This window comes from Rattus norvegicus, chromosome 6 (assembly GCF_021556685.1).
Source record: "Rattus norvegicus strain SHRSP/BbbUtx chromosome 6, alternate assembly SHRSP_T2T, whole genome shotgun sequence".
Classification (NCBI taxonomy): domain Eukaryota; kingdom Metazoa; phylum Chordata; class Mammalia; order Rodentia; family Muridae; genus Rattus; species Rattus norvegicus.
In genome coordinates this window covers 106,184,217-106,198,787 of record NC_141539.1, presented here as the reverse complement: position 1 = coordinate 106,198,787, position 14,571 = coordinate 106,184,217, and the positions used below count along the sequence as shown (strand labels likewise).

General features: G+C 46.0%; 1 pseudogene; it reads right to left on the bottom strand.

The window, feature by feature from the left end:
* Positions 1-728: 728 nt before the first annotated feature.
* LOC148005373 (ornithine decarboxylase pseudogene) lies at positions 729-14,018 on the bottom strand (annotated as a pseudogene).
* Between the last annotated feature and the right edge of the window lie 553 nt (positions 14,019-14,571).

The following is a 14,571-nucleotide window of genomic DNA, read 5'->3' as shown; positions in this document are numbered from 1 at the left end:
AAAACGGTTATCAAACCCACCTTTGTGCCAAGAGCAGTGGCCCAGAACAAAAGAAAAATTGCAGCTACATGAATGGCTGGAGTCCCAACATGTAAGAGTATATGAGCCCGTGGAATTTTTCTGTGTTTGTTGTAAAAGGAAATCAGGTAAATGGAGGATGATAAGGGCTTTCAGAGCAGTTCAAGTTAAGATAATTAATGCAAGGTGTCCTTTATAGCTTGGACATCTTTACATCTTTCTTACCATATCATGGCCTATAATAATAATTGACTTGAAAGATTTCTTTTTCTCAATACCCTTGCATGAGAAAGACAGGGAACGATTTGCTTTCTCCGTACCTACTCTGAATAATAATCATCCACTAAAGAGATAGAACTGGAAAGGACTTCCAAAGGGAATGCTAAATCGTTCACCTTTGTCATATTTTTGCGTAACAACCATTTGCAATTACTTGTAAGCAACTCCATCGATCAGTCGGTTACCATTATGTGCATAGCATTCTGTTGGCTGATTCTGATAAAGATGGGTTAAGAGAATATTGTAACATTAAAAAATTCTGCCATACGGGGATTACAGGTTGCTCCAGAAAAAAATTAAGGGGGGATTCACTAGTTTTCTGGGTTATAAAGTCCAACGAACAATTCAACCACCAAAGATACAGATCTGTAGGGACCAGGTGGGTACCCTTCATGATTTTCCCCAGATGCTGGATGAGTAAATCTTCTGCCCTAGGCCTTCCTATGTGCATGATCATAAGGAATGCAGGTAAATGATGCATACACTCTCCACCATTCACATAATACATGAAGGTTTGCTCATTGACTCCTCTTCATCATCAGAGCCGGGCTGCTCCTTCCACACTTTCACTGGGCAATGATGTCGACTGCAACTGTGAAAACAGAGGAGACACAGTATCTGCCTGGCTCAGCTATGGTTCTCACTCCAGAGTCTGATGGCAAGTCCTAGTCCGCAGCTGGGTGGATGACACTGTGTTCCCTTCAAATTTAAGCTTGTATCTTCAGATCCAGGAGAGCCACCAATATTAAGCAGATAAATTCTGACACCAACTTCCGTGCCCATGTCAAAGACACAGCGGGCATCTGATGCTTCCTGCACGAAGGTCTCAGGGTCAGTATATCCACTGCCCTCATGGAAGGTGAGGCTAATGATGTCAGACTTTAGCTCTTTTGCCTGTTCCATGAGAAGCCTGCTGTTGAGTGGGCACCAAACTTGACACTGAGGCAACAAAATGCTTTGGAAGTGTCAACGTCCATATGCAAATCCAACTTTGCCTTTGGATGTGCTCTGGTGACTTTCATCAATTTCATTGTCAAAAATCCAAATGCAGACTCCACTAGTGGCAGCATACTTGATTTGAGACACTTGTTTACAAGGATTTGCATAGGTAATGCTCTGGAGCCACCCCAAGCCTCTAGACCATCTGCATTTGAGTCTTGCCTGCACAGTCAAAATCTGTAGCAGTTGAAGCTAGGGCTCTGCTGTCCTTTGACTTGTCTGTGTGAAAGGGAGTCACAGGGCAAGAGTTTTCAGCCACCTCAGACACTGCTTTAGAATGTCTTCAAGGTCTGTAACTTAGAAAGAATCCCTGTCATCATGAGAAGAAACATTTTTTCTCCTGGTGTAGAATGTCCTTGGCAGTAAAGCATTCTTTGAGGATATGATACTTTGTGTGGACAACCCCAAACCCTGAGGAACATCCTGCCATTTGTAGATGCTGCTCCAAGGTGGCGCCAAGCTTCTGCCTAGGGTGGCTCTTGTGATGTCTGCAAGGTCTGACCCTCAATATTTTTAACGTTGGTGAAAATGAAACAACAGCACCCAAGAGACCTTAGATTAAAAAAAAAAAAACTGAGGAACTAGGCCAAGCAATGTAAGGATGTGTTGACAGGGGAAGGGAACCTGGTAATTGTATTAAGGGGATGTGGTTATGTTTATGTATCTACTGAGATAGAAAAAAATGACTACCAACAGACGCTTATAAAGAATAGATCTGACTAGGAGAAACCTCTTGTGAGCTGAGACAGTGTCTCCACAAAGCAAACAGCCCAGGTGACTCACAGACTGCCTCAGTTACTGGTTTCTCCTAACTGTGCATGCAAATCAACTTCAAGGGCTAGCACAGAAACTAGACAGACAGATTGGGCAACAAATGCTACAGCTACCTTTTCTCAAACTAACCATTTTTTTCTCCCTGGGGCCCATACAGGAATTCTTCACCCCAATTCAGCAGGAAGCAGTTTTCTGAGGATCGTCGCCCTAGTCCCTTAAGCTGGGGTGGATAGGTTTGGTCATTTAATGTGTTCTAATTGCTGTCTAGGATGGAAGGTCATTATTATGATGAAAGATTGCTAAAAATTTAGCCTTTTTTGGAATTATTGTATTCTATGAATTTAAGGTATTTTTGTTACATTATGTTTTTAGAATTTTCAGATTTTTTATCATTACAGATTGATCGCAATTTGTTATTGTTTGAATTGTATTGATAGAAAATTGTGTTGAAGGTTTGTATATTGATAGAAAGGTAAGGTTTTGTTCATTATTTGACTAAACTCTACATGCATTTATTGAAAATGTGATGGTTCTTGTAATAACTTCCAGTGTGTGTAGATTCCTAATGATAGGGAAAACAATTCTCAAAGAAAAAGGAGTGTAGGAAGAGGAAACTTCTAGTTTTTTAAAGTTAATTATGCCAAATGATTTGCTCAGTCAGAGATGAAAGGATGTCTTGCTATAGCAAACACGTCATAGACTTCTCCTGAAGCAGACACAGGTGAAAGGATGTTTGGATATAGCAGACAGTGAAAGGGCTCCTGATGAAGGAGCATAAATCTGACCCCACAGACAGTGGGAGATGAGCACTGAGCTTTGGTTTGCTCCACCTGTCCATTCTTCAGTAAAGACACCGCATGTATTGGTTCCCCTTACATAGCGTGGTTAAGCTCCACTTGTGATAAAGCTGCCATGGAGAGAAGCTTGCCCAAGAACTGCTTGTGAGGGTCCTGCAGCAGCTTGTCACTTCTGGGGCCTGACCTCAGGACAGTGGCCAGCCTGGTGGTTTCTTCAGGATTGAAGTACAGCTGCCTGGTGTCTATTTGCTGACAGTAGTGTACTGTGCCTACTGGTTCGAGCCTGTTTTCTGCCTGCCTAGAGGACTGGTCTGCAGCTGCTGAGTCCTGTTTGGTGTTTGCTCTGGGACTGAACAGCTGCCCAAGGAGATGGAACTCGATCCAGAGAACTACTGCTGGGCAGGTCCACTTCCCCACATCCTATTAACTTTTCTCTTCCACCACCTCTGCTCTGTGGAGGGCTAGAGGAGAGCTTAAGAGGAGGTTTCAAAACACTTATGCCTACAAGTGACACCCAAAGTGCCATAGGCATAATGGGTAACTCTGCTCCTAATATGGTAGAGGAAACCGTAGATTCTGAGGGGTGAGCAATGTTCCTGAAGAAAAAAGGTAAAATGGCAGCTACATTGGCTGGGTGGTCTGCTACAGTGTTCCTGGAGAGGGTGTGTGGTTTTGCTTTCTAGTGTTCACATAGCATTCTGAAAGTTTGGAGGGAAGGGCGGAAACTCAGACGGTTTACTCAATTCTCTTTTGCTAAAAAAGATTACAGACTTGGCTATGCATGTAGAGTTTGGGACTAGAAGTTGAAACGGTTGGAAAGAAAAACATGCCAGGGGGAGAGCAACGTTCAGGCTTGGTGAATGAGACTGGTAATGTACCCCATGATTAAAAGGGGAAAGAAATAGACTGGAAGGGAAAGTGCCGCCCTGCCCTGCTCCCTGTGCTTTCACTACCAGGTGCCCAAATGCCTCAGGGAGACAAGGGGCTGGGAAGAGCAGGAGGCAACACAGGCACAGAGGGTTAGTGTGTGAGTGAGTGCATTACCACAGGCTTTGCTTGGGCCTACAGAAGCACCTTCATTCTTCCCCAGTGTCTCTGCAGTATGTGCCTGCTACTGATGCTATTCCTGCCACTGAGCTGACCTGGTGACTGATAGAAATGCTAGATTTAAAGCATTTTGAAGAATCTGTTGTTTTGTATCATTTACACTCTTCTTATGTTAATGAAAGGCTAAATAACTAGACTACAGCATGAGGTGATTCCACAAGATGTGAAGGGTTTGGTGTCAGGTGGTCAACAATTACAGTGGTTATAGAGGCAGAGGCATGAAGCTACAGAACCAGCCCTTGTGGTTAACAAGTGGAATAACTGTTACTAAAGACCAGCTGCTTGGTGATGGGCCTTATGCTGACTTACAGGAACAAATCAGATCTGAAGATGTAATTGAACAATGTTTTGTTGCCACTTTAAGAGCTTGGGGTCTGGTTGCAAAACTGAGGGGAGAAAATTTACCTCTTTACTAAAATAGGATTCTGGAGAATCCTTTAGAGAATTCTTACAGAGGTTAAGTTCAGCTGTTTATAGAACCCAATCAGACTCAGAAAGTAGACAGTCATTGATAGAAATATTGTCTTTGGGGAATGAAAACACAGAATGTAAGAGAGCAATTAGACTATTGAAACCATATAGAGCCCTATAGATGAATGCATAAGGGAGACCACTGGTATAGTTTCTCAGGAGTATAATGCAAATATCACAGGGCAAATGGTGGCTAGAGATAACAGCAATCAAAATGCTTGATCTTTTAACTGTAGACAATTTGGTCACTTCCCAAGAAATTGTAAGGCTAAAGGGTCCAGAGTTCAAAATGACAGGTGTGTTGATTCTAGAGAATACGGTAATTGTAGCTAAGACCCTGCAGGTTCTGGTTACTGTGAGCTACAGAGGCTTCTAGGCTACTGCAGCCTTTGACATTGGTCAAAGGATTTGCCAGTCTGAGTCTGAACAAGGAAACCTCTTGCCATTGGGAACCAAACTGACCTGTGGATTGCTGTCTGTATGCAGGTGAGGCCAGGTACAAATCTTAATTAGTTACATGAGCCTGTGATTGGGCAGTGGGAAAAGAAGGCAGGGTGAAAGTTTAGAGAGAGGGGACAGAGAGATGACCAGGAAGAGACAGGAGATGGAGGAAGGTGAACCGGATGCACATGGATCTGAGTCATCTTCATCTTCTCTGTGTCTTCTTCCTGTCTGTCTCTTCGGACAAAGGAGGACATAATTGTTAGGGTTTCGATTTGGGCCTGTGCTCTGACAGAACCCGCCAAGCCACCATGGTTCCACGTGAAGAGGTTAAATGAGAGAAGAGTACAAGATCAGAAAGGCGGCTGGCCATGGACATATGGGGGAGGGATGGGGAAGGGGACAAGAGCAGCAAAGAACAAAGAGGAAGAGAAGTAAGAGAGGGAAGACAGGGCAAGCAGCCCCTTTTCTAGTGTCAGGCATAGCTGGCTATTGCCAGGCAACTGTGGGTAGTGCATACCTGGCTGTTCCCATGCAGCTGTGCTCTTGAGCTTAGACAGAACACCAACATTCTCCCATTTAGGTTTAATTAAAAAATAGTAGACTTGATGGTGAAGCAGGAATTGGGTTGTGATCTCTGACTTACTTCCTGCTTGCTTTGCGGCGATGTGTCTCTTAAACCTAAAAAGATGGGTAAGGGGTTATTTGTTCAGTCTAGTTTTCTGTCTCCATATTGTCCATGGTCTGTGGAACCATCCAAGTAGAGGTCAGAAGGAACAGTTCCAATAGAAGTATCTGTGTCTGTGAGAGGAGATTGGAAAAACTGGAGGTGTTTTCTATGGAGCTGTCCTGGGTGTAGTAATCGTCTAGCCTTGGCAAGATGCTGGAACACACATTTATTATAGGAAGAGAATAAGATTAAGTGCGTTTGGGAGAAAACTTTTTCTTAGATATACATTTGAAACCCAGAGGACTCCCACCCTTTGGAATAGGCAGTAAGTGGGATCTTCAGGCAGATGTACTTATCCGAGAGTCTATTTGGTCCATAAGAGGTAGGTCTGAGTGTTTCCTGTAGCTTATAAGTTTACCTTCTTTGAGATCTGCAGAGCAAAGGAGAAGCAAGAGTGTGCATGCACATACAACTGGGACACTGATGTGCTCAGATGAGGCACTGTGCTTGGGTGGCAGAGTGAGCACAAAGTAGCAAAGTCCCGGACAAAAAGAGAGACCTTACTTGTGCAAGGGTCTTAGTGGTCAGACACCTGTGGGAACGCAGGCCTCACACACAGGGTTCCTGCAGAAAGGGGTCAGACCGGATTTTCACAGGCACAAACCAGAACTTACAGCAACAAAGAAGGGAGAAGAGGGAGGCCTGGGTATGGGCCAGAAAGAGATACTGTTTTCTGGTTAGTGTAAATTACATCCCAGGACATGGGGACAGGCAGTAAAGAACTAGAGACCTATGGGTGAGAATAGGGATTAATTTCCCTGACTTGTGCCGGGTCTAAATTTAGAGCCAGTGCTCCTGAGGCAGAGAACAGTCTATCCAGGCCCGGCCTGGCATTAAACTGTCTCAAAAGGAGAAAGAAGGTCTCACCCAAGGGAAAAGGTCCCAGAAGGGGAGGCTCCATGAAAGGATCTATCCCCAGAAGCAGTACAGGGAGCTCTCCAAGCTCAAGCACTCTCTCCTGAAACCATGTGTTCACCACGGAAAGTCAAGCCCTGAGGTAAAGAAAGTGCACAGAGGTTGAATAAGTACAGCTCACCAGCACATGCTTGAAGAGGGTGTTCTCGTGGGTGGACAGCTAAAAACAGGGCATCATGGCGATGGGGAAGCCTGAGGAGTGGTGTCAATCCTGAGGGACCACAGCAGCCAGCAGTTGGTGGTGGTCCGCTGGCATAGATGGTGAGGCAGCAGCTCTGATCGAATCCCTCTGATACTTGCAGAAGCCACAGAAGTTTTAATGACAGTGTCCATCCGCAGGATGCTCTTTGGAAATCTCCCGTTATGTGCACAGAAATAGCATACACCTCCATTTTTCCTTGCCACAGCCAGTGTGAGTGAGTAGTCCATGGCAAGTAAGTGTGACTGGACCCTGAACCCAGAGTGGACTGCGGGCAGTGGGGCGATGTGGCAGGAGTGCATGGTTCCATCCATCTCCACTGATGCTCTGAGTTCCTGGCCTTAGGCAGCCCAGGGCAGGCTGTGGACTGCCTTGGGGAGCAGAGGCATGGAGTGGGAAAGGCCTGTCCTCTACCCCTCAGTCGGTGGCAGGGTGGTGGGAACATCAGGACATCTGAGCAAGGGGAAATCAAAATCCTCACACAGCACATCCGAGTGAACAGCACCAATGTTAGGGTTCCTGCTTCAATCCCAGGCTTAGGCAACAATGTCAGGCTTTCGAATCTCAGATCGTGCCCAGACAGAACACACCCAGCCACCATGGTTCCACATGGGGAACTTTAATGAAATGAGAGTAGAGGAGCAGACAGGCAGCCGGCTATGGGCACTTCAATGGAGGGATGGTGAAGGGAGCCTGAGTAGTGAAGAACAGAGTAAGAGAAGTAAGATAGGGTAAGAGAGGGCAAGCAGCCCTGGTTATTCTGTCAGGCACAGCTGGCTGTTGCAGGGAACTGTAGGGCAGAGCTTACCTGGCTGTTCCCAGGTAGCCGGGTGGGTTTTGCTTAGCCAGAAAACCAAAAACAATCATGGAAGGGCTCTGGGAATGCTAGGGTCTGCAACCTTGAAAGGGTGACCAGAAATATTTGGCAGGAGATGGTGGAAGAAGCGTCAAGTTTAGAGCACGAGGAGACACAGAGGTAATGAACTTGTAACTCCCACCGGGAAGGCCTGCCTTATCTTTGCATAGCAACTGTGCTTAGTAGGCAAATTATGAAGTCTTTTTTTTTTTTAAGATTTTTTTCATGTGAATATACTGTCCCTGTCTTTAGAGAACACCAGAAGATGGCCTCAGATCCCATTACAACTGGTTTTGAGCAACCACGTGTTTGCTGGGAGTTAAAGTCAAACTCTGGGGAGCAGTCAGTTCTCTTAACCTCTGTTTTGGGAAGCCTAGCAGTTTCTTGAGTTTCAAACTGCAGCCTCCTGGTGTCTGCTTGCTAAGGAACTGAATTGTAGCTGCTGGTTCCTGCCTGTTGTCAGTTTACCTACAGGACTGGCCTGCAGCTGCTGAGTCCTGTTTGGTGGTTGCTCTGGGAGTGAACAGCTGCCCAAGGAGAGGGAGCTCAATCCTAAAAAACTACTGGACAGGTCCACTTCTCCACACCCTAGGAATATTTGTCTTCCAATACCCTTCTCTACTGTGGGCTAGAGGAGAGCATTAGAGGTTTCAAACCCTTTATGCCTACAGGTGGTACCCAAAGTGCCTGAGGCATAACGAGTAACTCTGCTCCTAATGTGGTAGAGGAAACTGTAGATTCTGAAGGGTGAGCAATGTTCCTCAAGGAAATAGGTAAAATGGCAGCTACAGTTGCTGGTGTCCTCTGATAGTGTCCTGGAGAGGGTGTTTTGTATTTCTATATAGTCTTTACCTCCTATTTTGAAAATTTGTAATAAAGCCCCAAAACTTTAAAATTCACTCAATTCTCTTCTGCTAGAAAAAATTGCAGACTCAGCCATGAACATAGAGTGTGTGACTAGAAGTGGAAATGCTTGGAAAGGAAAAAGAGCCATGGGGAGAACAAGGCTTGGTGAATGAGACTGGGAATGTACCCCATGAAGGAAAGGGAAAGAAATAGAGTGGAAGGGAAAGTGCCGCCCTGCCCTGCTCCTCGAGCTTTCACTACCAGGTACACAAATGCCTCAGGGAGACAAGGGGCTGGGAAGAGCAGGAGGCAGCACAGGCACAGAGGGTTAGTGTGTGAGTGAGTGCATTACCACAGGCTTTGCTTGGGCCTCTTGAGGCACCTGCATCCTTCCCAGTGTCTATACAGCATGTGTCTGCTACTGATGCTATTCCTGCCACAGAGCTGACCGTGCAACTGATAGAAATGCTAGATTTAAAGCATTTTGAAGAATCTGTTTTGTATCATTTACACTCTTCCTATATTAATGAAACACTAAATAACTAGGCCACAGCATGAGGTGAGCCCACAAGATTGGATGGAAGGGGTTGGTGTCAGCTGGTCAACAATTACTGTGGTTTTTGAGATGGAGGCATGAAGCTACAGAACCCACCCTTGTGATTAACAAGTGGAATAACTGTTACTAAAGACAAGCTGCTTGGTGATGGGCATTATGCTGTCTTATGGGAATAAATCAGATCTGATGGGGTAATTGAACAATGGTGCTTGCAACTTTAGGAGCTTGGGATTTGGTTGCAGGACCTGGGGGGAAAAATCTTTTACTAAAATAGGATTCTGAAGAATCCTTCGGAGAATTCTTACAGAGGTTGAGTTCAACTGTGAATATAACGGTATCAGATTATGAAAACAAAGTCATTGATAGAAATATGTCTTTGAGAATGCAAACACCAAATGTGAGAGAGCAGTTAGACCATTGAAAGCCATGTAGAGCCCCTATAGAGGAATGGATAAGGGAAACCACTGGTATTGCTTGTCAGGGGTATAATGCCAATATCATACAGCAAATGGTGGCTAGATTTATCAGCAATCAAAATGCCTGATGTTAAGGTTGGAGGTTTAGCTCAATGGAAGTGTGCTTGCCTACGAAGGGCAAGGTTCTGGGTTCGGGTCTCAGCTCTGGAAAAGCAGGAGACCAACTTCCCAGCTAAACTCACACTGTACAACAAAATGCCTGATGTTTTACTTGAGGTCCATTGGGTCATTTACAAAGACCTTGTAAGACCAAAGTATCCAGACTTCAAAATAACAAGTGCAATGATTGTAGCGAATATGGTAATCCTAGCTAAGAACAGGCAGGTTCTGGTTATTGTGAGCTACAGAGGATTCCAGGCTACTGCAGCCTCTGTGCAAATGGCAGACATTGGTCAAAGGATTGGCAGTCTAAGAGCCACATGGATCTGCTTCATCTCCATCTTCTCTGCCCCTCTCTTCTCTGTCCTTCTCTCTTTGGAGGAAGATGGACATAATAATTGTTAGGGTTTTGAATCTTGGCCCGTGCCTGGACAGAACATGCCAAGCCACCATGTTTCCACGTGGAGAACTTTAATGTTTAGAGTAGTAGAGCCAAAATGTTTGCCGGCCATGGGAACATGAAGTGGGGGATTGGGAAAGGGGCAGGAGCAGTAAAGAAAGAGTAAGAGAAGAAGTAAGAGAGGGTAAGAGGGCAAGCAGCCCCTTTGAGAGTGTCAGGCACAGGTGGCTCTTGCCAGGCATTTGTTGGGTGGAGCGTACCTGACTGTTCCCATGTAGCTGTGCTCTTGGAGCTTAGACAGAATACCAACATTCCCCTGTTTTACTTTAATTAAAAAAATCAGCAGCAAGGGTGAAGCAGGAATTGGGTTGAGGTGATCCGACTACTACTTCTTGCTTGCTCTGTGGTGACTTGTCTCTAGGGAACCTAGAAAAATGGTATGGGGTAGTTTGTACAGTCCTAGAGTTGGCTGTCTCCCTGTTGTCCAGGGTCTGTGGAACTGTCAGAGGATAGGTAAGAAGTAACCGATCCAATAGAGGCATCTGTGTCTGAGAGGAGATTGGAACATCTGGAGGTCTCTTCTCTGGGGCTGTCCTGGGTGTAGTAAGCACCTGGACTTGATGAGGTGCTGGAACATACATACTTATTATAGGCAGAGAATAAAATTAAGCATGTTGCAGGAGATAAGTAAACTTTTTCTTAGATGGAAATTTAAAAACCAGAGGACTCCCACCCTTTGGAATAGGTAGTAAGTGGAGATTTAGGCAGATGCACTTATCTGAGTGGAATCTATTTGGTCCATAAGAATAGGTCTGAGTGGGATTCCTGTAGCTCATAGGTGTCCATTCTTCAAGATCGGCAGAGCAAGGTATAAGCGGGAGTGCTCAAGTACTTGCAGTTGGGACAGTGGTGTGGACAGCTGGGGCAATGTGTGCAGGCGGTGTTGTGAGCTCGCTGGAGCAAAGTCCTGTACAGAAAGAGAGAGCTGCCTTATACAAGGGTCTCATAGACAGGGTTCCTCCTAAACAGGGTCAGACTTGCTTTTCACAGGGCAAGAACCAGGAGCTACAGCAACAAGCATGGGAGAAGAGGGAGGCCTGGGAATGGGGCCAGACAGAGAGAATGGTCTCTGGTTAGTGTAAATTAGACCAACACATCCCAGGAAATGGGGACAGGCATTGAAGACCTATAGACCCATGGGTGAGAATAGGGATTAATTGCCCCAACTTGTGCTCGGGCTAGATTTAGAGCCAGTGCTCCTGGGCCAGAGAGCAGTCTATCCAGGCCTAGACTGGCATTAAACCGTCTCAAAAAGAGAAAGTCTCACCCAAGGCAAAAGTTCCTAGAAGGAGGCTCTGTGAAAGGATCTATCTCCAGAGGTAGCACCAGTAGCTCCAAGCTCAAGAACGCTCCCCTGAAACCCTGTGTACCCCATAGAAAGCCATCTTTGAGTAAAGCACCCAGAGGTGGAGTAAGTACTGCTCACCTGCATGAGCTTGAAGAGGGCGCTCTCCTGGGTGGGCAGCTATAAGCAGGGCGTCCTGGTGACTGGAGACCTGCTGGAGTGGTGTAAGTCCTGAGATTCCCCACAGCCAGCAGGCGTTGGTGGTTTGATGGCGTCGATGGTGTGGCAGCAGCTGCGATCAAATCCCTGTGATGCTCACAGAAGTGGCAGCAGATGTAATGGCAGGGCCCAACAGCAGGACGCTTGGTAGCAATCTCGAGTCATGTGCACAGAAGTGGCAAGCATCTCCATTCTTACTTGCCAAGCCAGGCAGAGTGCAGAGCCAATGGTGAGCAACTGCAGCTGTGCCCACAGACCCGTGTGAACTGTGGACAATGCAGCAATGAGGTAGGAGTGCATAGGTTCCCTCCACCTCCACCAAGGTTCTGCCAAGGTAAGCTGGCGGTTGCCTCGGGCAGAAGAGGCAGGTGTTGGGAAAGGCCTATCCTCTGTCTCGGGGTCAGCAGAGGGATGGTGGAAAAACCAGGCAATGTGGGCAGGCTGAAATCAAAGTGCTCACCTGGGGGCATCCGAGTCAAGGCACCAATGGTAAGGTTCCTGGTTTGATCCAGGATTTCGGAACCAGTGTTTGGATTTTGAATCTTGGCCCATGCCTGGACAGAACACACCCAGCCACCGTTGTTCCAAGTGGAGAACCTTAATGAGAGAGTAGCAGAGTGCATAGGCCACTGTCAGGCACATCTGGCTGTTGCCAGGCAACTGTGGGGCAGAGAATATCTGGCTGTCCTGAGGTACCTGTGGTTATAGAGCTTGGGGAGAATTCCAACAATAATCATGTAAGGGCTCTGGAAAAGCTAGGCTCTGCAGCCTTGGGAGGGTGGTCAGAGATACCTGGCAGGAGATGGTAGAACAAACCTCAGGTTTAGAGCAGGAGAAAACACAGAGATAATGAACTGGTAACTCCCTCCTGGAAGGCCTGCATTATCTTTGTCTAGAAATTGTGTCTGGTAGACAAGTTATAAAATGTTTTTTTAAAGATTTTCTGCATGTGAGTACACTGTCCCTGTCCTCAGACACACCAGCAGGGACATCAGATCCTATTTTATGTGTTGTGAGTCACCTTTTTATTGCTGGCAATTGAAGTCAGACCCCTGGAAGAGCAGTCAGTGCTCTTAACCCCTGAGCCATCTCTCCAGCCCTGTGTCTTTTGTCCACAGATTCAAAGGTCTCGGAGGCAAGCCAGTTGCAAGAACCCACAAAGCAGTCGCGGATAGAGAAAGAGGCCAGGTTAGGGTTGTCAATGGCCAATCCCAGAGCTAAGCATGGTGGAAGAAAAAGAAAGACAGGAAGGGCTGGTGGCATTGGCTGCAGTCTGGGCATGAGGTGGTAGTGATTGTAAAACTACAGGCAGCCCTGTAAGCTAGAGGCCCCTCGGCAAACAATGGAGACATTGTCCTTTTGGTCAGTCAGGAGGTACCAAGCAGGCAAGAAAAGTGGGTGTTTCTGATCTTATCCATGGCTGCAGAGAAAGTGTAGGTTTGATCTGGCCATTGATCACTCTTACATTATCCCCAAAAGTCACATGATATAAGTGGACCACTGGTGTCGATGGTCCCTTACCTTCATGGACAGTGGGAATAATCTTGGGAAGAAGTGGATTCACTTCTCATGGGCTCATGGTGTATCCAGGGGTAGTAGATGGGGATCCCAAGGAAGAAATAAAAGTTGCTAAAGGGGAGGAAGGAGATAGAATTGCTCAGCTATTTCCCTACAACAGGGGGAAGGCTGCTCCTGTGGAATGAACAGGGGCTTTTGAGAGCGCTGGGAAACATGTGCTGTGGCACACAGGTCGATGATCAGAGACCCAGGTTGTCCAAATACGGGTGTGGACATAGAAGGGATGGTACATACAGGAGCTGATGTTAGTATACTTTATCAACATTCTTGGAATCCAGATTGGCCACATCAGGTTTTGATGCAATTTATAGGAATTGACAAATTATTGGTAAAATATGGAAGCTGAGGTCAATGATGTCAATCTTTAATGCTTTTGCTCGTTCCATGAGAAGCTGGCAGGGTTTGAGTGTGGCACCAAACTTAACATTTAGGTGACAAAATGCTTTGAAAGTGTCAACATCCAGCTGGAAATCCAACTTTGCCTTTGGATGGGCTCTGCTGACTTTCTTCGATTTCATTGTGAAGAATCCTAATGTGGACTCCATTACTGGTGGCATACTTGATTTGAGACACTGGTGTACAGGGATTTGCATAGGTAATGCTCTCTGGAGGCACCCAAGCCTCTACACCAACCGAATGTCACTCTTGCTTCCACAGTCAAATCCTCTCCCAGTTGCAGCTAGAGCTCTGCTGTCGTTCCACTTGTCTGTGGAAGGGAGTCACAAGGCAAGAATTTTAGCCACCTCAGATGTTGCTTTAGAATCTCTTCGAGGTCTGATATATAGAAAGCTTCCTTATCCTCAGGGGAAGAGTTCTTTTTTTTTTTTTTTTTCTTTTGCTGTAGAATGTCCTTGGCAGTAAAGCCTTCATTGAGGATATGGCAATCAAACTTTTCCTTAGTAAAGCTGCTCATGGTTCTTGATATGCCTACAGAAAATAGCCCTGGGCCACAGCTGGCCACATCCATGATGAGGACACCACCAAACCCTGAGGATCATCTGGCCATTTGTAGAAGCTTATCCCAGGGGCACCAAGCTTCTGACTAGGGTGGCTGTTGGTGATGTCTACAGGGGCTGACCCTCAATGTTCTTGATATTGGTGAAAATGGAACAACACCACCCAAGAGAAGTTATTGAAATAACAGAACTAGTTCAACCAATGTAAGGAGGTGTTGACAGGTGAAGGGAACCTTGTAACAGTATGAAGGGGATGTGGTTATGCTTATGCATCTACAGAGAGGGAATAAATGGCTACAAATAGAAGCTTATACAGAATAGATCTGACTAAGGAAAACCTCTTGTGAGCTGAGACAGTGTCTTTCCAAAGCAAACATCCGAGGTGACTCACAGACTCTCTGTTACTGATTCTCCTAACTGTGCATGCAGATCAACTTCAAAAGGGCTAGCACAGAAACTAGAAGGACAGATTGGGCAACAAATGCTACAGCTACCTAATCTCAAAAAAAC